Here is a 10,615-nt window from a genome sequence, read left to right as displayed (position 1 = left end):
GACTTAAATACAAAATATAATCATGGAGGAAAAAAAATTGATTTCTATGAATATAAACGGACTGAACTCAGCTACCAAAAGAAGAAAAACCTTTCACAAATTAGAGAAGTTAAAATTTGATATAATTTGCTTACAAGAAGTACATATTAAAAAACAACATGAACAATTACTGGCACGACCAAAATTAGGGAAAATATTTACTTCTCTGACCCACTGTAAGAAAAGAGGATTGGTTTTATATATTAAAGAAACTATCCCAGCAAAACTGATTCATACTGATGAAGAGGGAAGAGTATTAATGGTTGAAATAGTGGATAATAATACAAAAACACTCCTGGTTGCAATTTATGCTCCGAATCATAAACAAGAAGAATTTTATAAAAAATTACATATGAAAACAATGGGACTGGACTATATTAACATAGTTATGATGGGAGATTTCAATAGAATTGTAGACAATAAAATGGACTATACAGCAACAGCAACAAGACAAAATAGAAAGACTCTCCCTAAATCCTTTTTCAAAATGATAGATGAATTAAACTTAAAAGATTTATGGAGAGAAAGAAATGCTAAAATTCAACAATATACTTTTTACTCAAATAGAAATTTATCATGGTCCAGAATAGATATGATTTGGACCTCAACAGAATTAATATCTAATATTCAAGAAATAAATATTGAAACAAGTACATGGGCAGATCATAACCCAATGACAATTAAATGGAAAGGACAAAAAAGAAGATCTAGATGGACATTAAATGATACTATTTTAAAGGAAAAAAGACTTCACACAATGGATGGAGAAAGAATTGGCCTTCTTCTTTAGTGAAAATAAAAAAGAAGATACTTCAATGCAGAATGTTTGGGATACAATGAAGGCATATGCGAGAGGATAAATAATAGACTATACAAAGAAAAAGAACATTAGGAAGAGGCAAACTATCAAAGCTCTAGAAGATGACCACAAAAAACTGGAAAAAGAATTGCAGTAAATGCCACAGAAAAAAGATATTAAACTTAAAATGGACATAATCAAACATAAAATGGGTCAGGTAGAGAAAGAAGAACTGGCACAAAAAATTAGAAGTGCTAAACAGAACTATTTTGAAGATGCAAACAAGCCAGGTAGATGGTTAGCATATAAATTGAGAAAGGAGAAAGAATCTAGGAAAATATTACAGCTAATAGATGATCAAGGTCAAATGTGTTATGGTAATAAGGAGAAAAAGGCAATTATCTGAGACTTTTATGGACAACTATATAAACAGGAGGATTTTGATGAGGAAAAAATTAAACTTTATTTACAAAATGCTAACTTACCTAAGATACCCGAAGAGACTGAAAAAATGCTAGAAAGCACTATAACAATGATGGAACTAACTGAAGCATTCAACAGACAGAATAATGGAAAAGCACCAGGTCCAGATGGGCTTCCGGCAGAATTTTATAAAACACTACAAGAATCGTTGAGCATTCCACTGCTAGAAGTCATGAACGAAGTTATGTTAAATAAGAAAATACCTAAAACATGGTCAGAAGCTTATATTACACTTATTCCAAAAGAAGGGGCCGATCCATTACAAATTAAGAACTATAGACCTATTTCTTTACTGAATGCAGACTATAAAATCTTTGCTTCAATTTTGGCAGAAAGGCTCAAAAGATACTTAAATAATTTTATTCATCCTGATCAGAATGGATTCCTGCCAAAGAGACAAATTAAAGACAACATGAGGGTAATTCTGGACACTTTGGAATATTATGAGGCACATCCTGAAAAACAAATGGCTTTGATATTCCTAGATGCTCCAAAGGCATTTGATAATGTGAACTGGAGATTTATGTTACTATTACTGGAACAGATGGGCTTCGCCAGAAAATTTACTCAAGCAATAGAAGCCATATATGATAAGCAAACGGCAAAAGTAGTGATAGAAGGAGAATTTACAGACTATTAATATAAGAAAAGGCACAAGACAAGGATGCCCATTATCACCTTTGCTATTTGTACAGACTTTGGAAGTGTTGAATAGAAATATTAGAGAGGACCAAAATATAAAAGGAATGAAAGTCAAGAAGGAGGAATTTAAATTGCAAGCCTTTGTGGATGATTTGGTTTTCATTCTGGAAGATCCTCTAGAGACAGCTCTAAAACTATTGGAAAAGATAGAGACATACAGTGAGATGGCTGGTTTGAAAATAAATAAAGATAAAACAAAGATTCTTACAAAGAATATGCTATTAAAACAAAGAGATGAATTGGCAGACTTATTGAAAATTCAAGTTACGAACAAGGTTAAATATTTGGGGATACATTTGACGTCAAGATGTATTACATTGAAAGAGAATAACTATATTAAACTTAAAAAGCAGATAGCGTCTGATCTGAAGAAATGGGAAAACCTACAATTGTCATTGATAGGTAGAATTTCAACAATCAAGAGGAATATTTTACCCAGAATTTTATATTTGTTCCAAACAATACCAATTAGGCTTGGCAAAGATTATTTTGAAGAACTAAATAAAATTGTGTTGAAGTATATATGGCAAGGTAAGAAAGCGAGAATAAAATTAAAACTTTTACAAGATGCTAGAACCAGAGGAGGATTTGGCTTTCCTAATTGGGAGTTGTACTACCAAGCTGCAAATTTATTTATTTATTTTTTAATAAACTTTATTAGTTTTACTTTTTAAAAAACAACAACAACACAGCTACAAAGTATATACAACAAAAAGACGAACAGGTCTTGGCATGGGCCAAGAGGGAAAGAGAGGAAAGCTTGAGAGAGGAAAGAGGGAAAGGGAAGGGTGGGCGGGGGGAAAGTGGGGATAACAGAAGTAGAGAAAACAATTATAATAAAACCATATTTTTGTGACTGTCTGTAAGGTCTTTTCTTCTTCCAGACTATCGTCGGCAGTGCTTTTCTTTATCTCTGCCTCGGAGGCCTCGGCCTTAATTTTCTTAGAGGTGATCTATCTTTGATTAAGCCAAATGTACAAAGGATTCCAATTGCTATAATAGGTTGAAGATTCTTTATTTTTAATGCTTGGGTTAGTTTGTCCATTTCGGCGCATTGTAAGATTTTCTGAATAACCATAAGATCAGTGGGGATAGAGGGTAGTTTCCAGCACTGGGCAAATGCCAGTCTGGCATGTGTTAAGATGTGGATTGTAATATACTTTGACTTTTGGATATTTGTTTATCAAAAATTCCTAGGAGGAAGGACTCTGGTTTGTACTCAATTTGTTCCATGGTTATTTCCTCTAGCCAGTGCCTAATTTTTTGCCAGTACTTCTGGGTTTCCTTGCATGACCACCACATGTGAAAGAAGGTACCTTCTATGTATTGACATTTCCAACATTTGGGGCTCGTGTTGGGGTGCATCTTCGCCAATCTCGAAGGGGGCAGGTGCCATCTATAAAACATTTTGTATGAGTTTTCTTTATAAGTTGCTGATTTTGTGATCTTAATGTTCCTGTTCCAGATCTTTTCCCATTCTGCTAGGGTAATGCTCTGACCCACATTTCTGCTCCACGCAATCATATTTCCTTTGACAATTTCTTGTTCTAGTTCTGTTTCTAATAAATATTTGTAAAATTTAGATATATTTTTTTTACTTGGTCCTAGTAGAATTTTGTCTAGGGTCTGTAATTTATTGTAGATTCCAAATTCCTTAATGTCTTGTTTGTATTTACTATGAATTTGAAGGTACACCCACTGATCAATTATAAATCCTCGCTTTTGCAGTTCTTGTCGTGTTTTCAATTTTCCTTGTGGGTCTAATAAATTTTCGTACTTAATCATTTTGGTTATATCCAGATTATTAGGGTGTACTATCGCTTCCATTGGGGATAGCCAAATTGGTATTTTTAAATAAAGCTTTTTACGTACTTTTTCCAATTAGTTAATAAAGAGTCCCTGATAAGATGCCTATGGAAATATGATTGCCTGGGTTTCCCAGATTCCCACAGAAAGGCATGCCATCCTTTCTGCATATAATGGCCCTTCTAATACTAGTGTTCTTTTGTTGGTTAGGTTCACCCAATCCTTTATCCATAGTAGGGTGGCTGCCGTATGATATATTTCCCAGTTTGGCAAGGCTAACCCTCCTCTGCTTTTCAAATCTTGTAGGGCTTTTCGTTAATCCTAGCGTTTTCCCCTGCCAAATAAAATTCAATGTTATCTTGTTTAGTTCCGTAAAAAAAAATTATTTAGTTTAATTGGTATTGTCTGGAATAAATATAGAAATTTTGGCAGAATATTCATCTTAATCAAAGCAATCCTGCCCAATAAGGAAAGTTGTAAATTGCTCCAAAAATCTAAGTCTTTCTTAGTTTGTTGGAGAAGTTTATCATAATTGTTTTCTTTTAACGATTTGCTTTGTGGAGTTAGCCAAATTCCTAGGTATTTAATTTTTTTTGTCACTTGTATTCCCATTGTTGTCTCTAGCTCTTTATTCTGGTCTCCTGTTAAATTTTTAGTCATTAATTTTGTTTTTCCCCTGTTTATTTTAAATCCATGACTTCTCCAAATCATTCTAGTTCTTCTAATAAGTTGTGTCCTTTTTCTATGGGCTCCTCCAGAAAAAAAACCAAATCATCTGCAAAGCCTGTACTTTATATTCTTCTGATTTGATCCTCAAACCTCTAATTCTCAAATTTTGCCTAATGTACGTCAGAAGAGATTCTAGAGCGAATATGAAAAGCAGAGGGGAGAGAGGGCAACCCTGTCTTACCCCTTTTTCTATTTTTATCGGGCCAGTTTGTTCCCCATTTATTAGAATGTTTGCCTGTTGAGTGTGGTAAATTGTAGTGATGACATTTTCTTTTTTTTTTTTTTCATATAAATTTTATTGAATTTACAATTAAAAAAATAACATAACAACATTACATAAGAAACAGAGAGAGAAAAGAAGAAAGAAAGAAGAGAAAGAGAGAGGAAAAAAAAAACGCTCGGTCTTGCGACCGAAAAAGGAGAAAAAGAAGTATAAAGAGAGAAAAAAAGAGACGGAAGAAAAAGAAAATACGTTAAAACCAGACAAATATTCTTTTGACAGTCTACAAGATCCAATTCTCCTACCTTACTTTAAATATACACATCTTATCGCTATTTATGGATATTTATGCTTATTTATGCTCATTGAACAGTTTATCTCTGATATAACCAATTATACCATGCATTCCAATTATTATCAAATGCTGAAGACTCTTTATTTTTAAGAGCTATGGTTAAATTGTCCATTTCTGCGCAGTCACATATTTTCTGAATGACCAATTGATCTGTAGGTAAACGGGATGATTTCCAGCACTGGGCAAATGCTAATCTGGCCGCAGTTAGAATATGAATTATTATGTATTTCGTCTTTTTAGGAAAATGTTTATCAGAGATCCCTAGTAGGAAGAACTCTGGTTTGTATTCAATTTGATCTTTGGTTATCTCCTCCAGCCATTTTCTAATTTTTGCCAGTATTTCTGGGCTTCTTTACAGGTCCACCACATATGAAAGTAGGTTCCCTCTATGTTTTTACATTTCCAACATTTTGGACTAGAGTTTGGGTTCATTTTCGCTAACCTCGAAGGGGTAAGTGCCATCTATATAACATTTTATACATATTTTCTTTGTATGCATGAGACTTCGTAATCTTAATGATTCTATTCCAGATCTTTTCCCATTCTGTTAATGTAATGCTTCTTCCAATATTCCTACTCCACATTATCATGTTCCCTTTCACTATCTCTTGCTCTAATTCTACCTCCAATAAATATTTATAAAATTTAGAAATATTCTTTTTATTTGATCCTAATAAGATTTTATCTAAGTGTTGTAATTTGCTATAAATTCCAAACTCTTTGATATCTTGTTTATATCTACTATGGATTTGTATATATAACCACTGATCAATTTTAAATCCCTGTTCCTGTAAGTCCTGTCGAGTTCTTAGTTTTCCTAAAGGATCTAATAAATCTTTATATTTAGTCGTTTTTGTTATATCCAAATTGTTGGGATGAACCATTGCCTCCATTGTTGAAAGCCAAATCGGAATTTTTAAATAATGTTTTTTACATATTTTTTTCCAATTAGTTAATAGTGAATCTCTAATAAGATGTCTATGAAAGTACGCCTGTAGTGATGACATTTTCAAATCTGGTGCCAAGATTCATATTATATATTTTTTGAATTAAGAAATGCCAATTTAAATTGTCGAATGCTTTTTCAGCATCCAAGAACATAAATGCAAATTGTTTTTCCGGGTGGGCTTCATAGTATTCTGAAATGTCTATCACTGTTCTTAAATTATTCTTAATTTGTCGAAATGGGAGAAATCCATTTTGATCTTCATGGATATAAGTGTTTAAAACCTGTTTTAATCTATTGGCTATTATAGAAGAGAATAATTTATAATCTGCATTCAGGAGCGAAATTGGTCTATAATTATTAATAAGTCTGTGGTCAAGGTCCTCCTTCGGGATCAGCGAAATTAAGGCTCCCCTCCACGAGTCCGGCATCTTGGCTGCTAACAGTACCTCATTAAATACATCCAGCATCAGTGGTCCAATTTGTTCTATGATAATTTTGTAAAGTTCTACCGGTATCCCGTCTGGTCCTGGTGCTTTATTGTTACTTTGCTTCTCTATTGCTGACTTCAGTTCGGACCATGTGATATTTTGGTTTAATAATTCTATCTCTTCCTCTCCAATTGCTTTGTCATTCGCTTCCTCCAGGTATTTCATTATTTTATCCTCAGAGACTTCTTCTTTTTGTATAATTTCCCAAAGTAATTAGAAGTGATCTCTTTTTCTTCTCTATCTCCTCTTGCATATTGCCCCCTCATCCATTAATTGGTGTATCAATCTTTTTCTTTCGTTTTCTTAAGTTTGTGGGCTAACCATCTCCCTGGCTTGTTTGCATGCTCAAAGTAGATTTGTTTAGTCATTTTCAGACTAATCTCCAATTTTTCTTGTTCAGTAAATTTAGTTTGTGTTTAGTTGTTATTAACTGGTTCTGTATTCTTTGGTTTTTGGGGTTCTTTTGTAATTGGGTTTCTAAATCCTTAATTTCTTGTTGTAAGTTACTTTGTTGGGCATACTTTCTTTTATTTCTCATAGCATTGTAAGAGATTGTTATTCCTCTTATAAATGCCTTTAATGTGTCCCATATATTTTGTTTGAAGTTAGATCATTATTATTTTCCTTTAAGAAGAAGTTCAGTTTTTCTTTCAATTTATTAGTATATTCTTCTTCTTTTATTAAATGAGTGTTAAAAGTCCATCTTTTCTTTGGTTTTCTTCTACCCCTCCAGGTTATTTGAATTGGGTTGTGGTCAGCCCAATCATTTGGTAATGATTTCGCTATCTTTGATTTCATTAAATAATTCACCGTTTATCCAAGCCATATCTATTCTTGTCCAAATTTTGTGTGGGTTAGAATAATAAGTAAACTGTTCTTTTTGGGGATTTAATTTTCTCCAGATATCTACCAGATTCATTTCATTCAACATATCCTTACATGGCTTAGAGAATTCTCTATTTCCTTTTTGTTCTTAGTCCTATTACTATGATCCTTCCGATAGTCAGCAATAGAGTTAAAATCGCCAATCAGAATAATATTACCATTTTCAAATTCTGTTATTTTTGATGGAGATGTTTAAAAAATTTACCTTGATCATCATTTGGGGCATAGATTACTACCAGTAAGAGTGTAATGCCATTAATCAAGATTTGTACCACCAAGAGTTCTTCCTTCAGGGTCCGCCCATATTAACTCCGCTTTTAAGTCATCTCTCACATAGATTGCAATACCTTTCTTTTTGTGTTTATCAGCTGGTGCTGTAAATAATTTTCCCAGTTTCGGACAATCTAGGAATTTCTCCTCACTTTTCCTAATGTGTGTTTCTTGTATGCAAATTATATCAACATTTTGTTTTATTAGTTTGGTTAGAATCCTTTTCCTTTTAGCTCTTGAATTTAGGCCGTTTATATTAATGGAAAGAATTTTCCTTCCTTCGTCCATTTACTTAAGTCTGCCTCGCTTTTTGTCTCGTAACTCTACGGCTCTCTTCTTGTGATTGATATGGAGTTGTTTCTCCTCTTTCTCGTTGTAAGTTGTCTTTCCCTTGAATTTGGACAGGTCTTTCTTCTTTGTTCCTGTGGCGATTCTGATCTTCCTGCATATTCCTTTGGATTTTCTCCCTAGTGAGTTGATCCTCTGTGGTTGTTAGCTGTTCTAGGAAGTTTTGTGCTTGTTCTATTGAATCTATTTTAATTTTTCTTCCCTTCCACGATATTAGCATCCCTTCTGGGATTAGCCATTTAAATGAGATTTCATTTTTATTTAAGTAATTGGCTAAAAATTTATATTCTTGCCTTATGGCCCTCACTTTTCTTGGAATCTGCTTGAGAATTATGATCTCTTTGCCCTTATATAATATTCTCTCATCTCTGGCCTTTCTATGTATTAGGTCTCTCATGCATCTTCTTGAAAAGCGGATATGGATCTCCCTTGGGCAATTGTGACGCCTTGCATAACTGGTGTTCACCCTATAGATTTCATCAAATTCCTTGAGTAAGTCATCTTTCTCTTTTTCAACTAGTTCAGCCAACAAACCTGCCATTAATTGTTCTAATTCTTCATTTTTGGATTCCTCCACGTTTTGGAACCTTAAGTATGCAGCTGCTCTGTCCATCTCAAGTTGGACCAAGGAATCTTCCATTTCTCTATTTACATTTTTAAAATCTTCCTCAGTCCTTTCTAGGTTTCTCTCTGCTTGTTCCGTCCTCTTCTCTATTTCTTTTATTTTTAATTCAGTTCTTTCCATGGCCAATTGCATTGTCCCAACCCTATCTTCAACTCTCTGTATATCTACTCTCATCTCCTCTTTTAATTTACTCATTTCTTCTTTCAGTTCACTAATATCTGCTCTGGTCTCATTATGATTCCTAATCATAATCTCCTGCATTCTAGACATTGATTCTTGCATTGATTCTTGCAGGGATAATAATGTCGCTTGTAGGTTGGCATTAGTAACAGTCGGTTGTTTTTCTCCTACCAAGGTCTCTTCTATAGTTTTCTGCGTTGTTGGGAGGCAGTTGCCAGAGTTGTCATCAAGGTCTGGTTGTTCTTCCTTCCTGTTTTCAGGGCCGTGGTTGTTGTGGAAGTCATCTCTGATAAGATTTGTTTTTGCAATTGGACTATGTTAAGAATATTATCCCAAATCACCATTCGATGTATTATGTATTATTCTCTATATTAAATTCAAATACCGGAGTTAATTGTATTTTACCCCTAATAAATCATACTTGTTTAAAGCATACAACCAACTCTAGAATATCTCACTCTATATATACTTTTGTCCTATAGTGTATATTAATATTTAAGATTCCATTTTATCTGAGACAACCCTATTAACAGTCCTTAAAATTTTTATATATCCAAGAGAGTCTAATCTGTAAACCTTAATAACTGTAACAAGCAGTTTGCCTTTATACTTAACTATTATAGAAAAAAGGAAAGAACAAAGAGAAAGGGAGAGAGAGAAAGAATGCAGGAAGAAAGGGTCTTTTCAATTTTAGGGAATCACAAAGCATGTATCTGTAGGATTAGTTCCATAGAAAAACAAGTCTGAGTTGGGGTTGGCGTTTTAGTCTTATCGTCTCTCCTCCTGGGCGCACCAAGGAAGCAGGGGAGGAAGTGCTGACTAATTGCTGTCAGCAATCAGCGATCAGTCTTGGCCAGGCTTCCGTCTGTCTCTTCTTTCTTCTTCTTCCCTCCTGCCAGCAATTGTCAATCCACAGTCACTTTGGGCATCTGCCTCAGATCGATCACTTTAAAAATCAGTTTTGTAGGCAGTAATGCTAAAAGGAAAGGATCTTGCATATAAAAGTCAGTACGTCGTTTTCTGGCTCTCTACCTCTCGCTCTGCCCTCCTTCGCAGCTAAAATCATCTCCTAGTCTTCTAGCCTTCTCACGCGCTGATCCGAGATGGCAATCCACTCCTGAGCTTCTTGAATTCCCACCGCCTTTTTCTCTCCTCGGCAACGCTCCAATCCACACTTTCACTCTAAGTGTCGAGCCACACTATCCCCCTTTCACTTTTCAAACTGCTTTTCTGGCCGCTTGTCTCCAGCTTCCCCCACTGTTACTCACAATGAAACAGGGAGAATCAGACCAATCTCTCTCATGGCTTTGTAGTCCTTCTGCCCTTTTCCGCTCAGACCCTTCAGGCAGTCACTTTTTGCTTCATCAGTTCAGTGGCAGACCGGACTTTGGAGCCGCCATTAGCTGGCAGCTGGCTCAATCGCACTGGACTCAGAGGCTCTTCCTTCGTTGCTGGGGAGTTGCCTACCCCCAAACAGCAACCCGGGGGTCCTCTATTCTGACACGAAGCTCTACGGGTTTTGTGTATCCACTGGGGATCCCTCCAAACGCGAGAAGAGGTGTTCGAAAGCCCCAGCTGGGCTTCTCCACCTCTGGACGTCCCTGTCCTGCCACCGGAAGTCCCAAGCTGCAAATTTAATGTGGGCTAAAGAATGGATAACATTAAGAAAGACTAGATTGTTGACATTAGAAGGACATGATTTATTACTGGGATGGCATGATTTTCTGTGGTATAAGG

This window comes from Pseudonaja textilis, chromosome Z (assembly GCF_049901715.1).
Source record: "Pseudonaja textilis isolate UNSWEBS1 chromosome Z, rPseTex1.2, whole genome shotgun sequence".
NCBI classification, from domain to species: domain Eukaryota; kingdom Metazoa; phylum Chordata; class Lepidosauria; order Squamata; family Elapidae; genus Pseudonaja; species Pseudonaja textilis.
Note: the sequence above shows the minus strand (reverse complement) of the source record.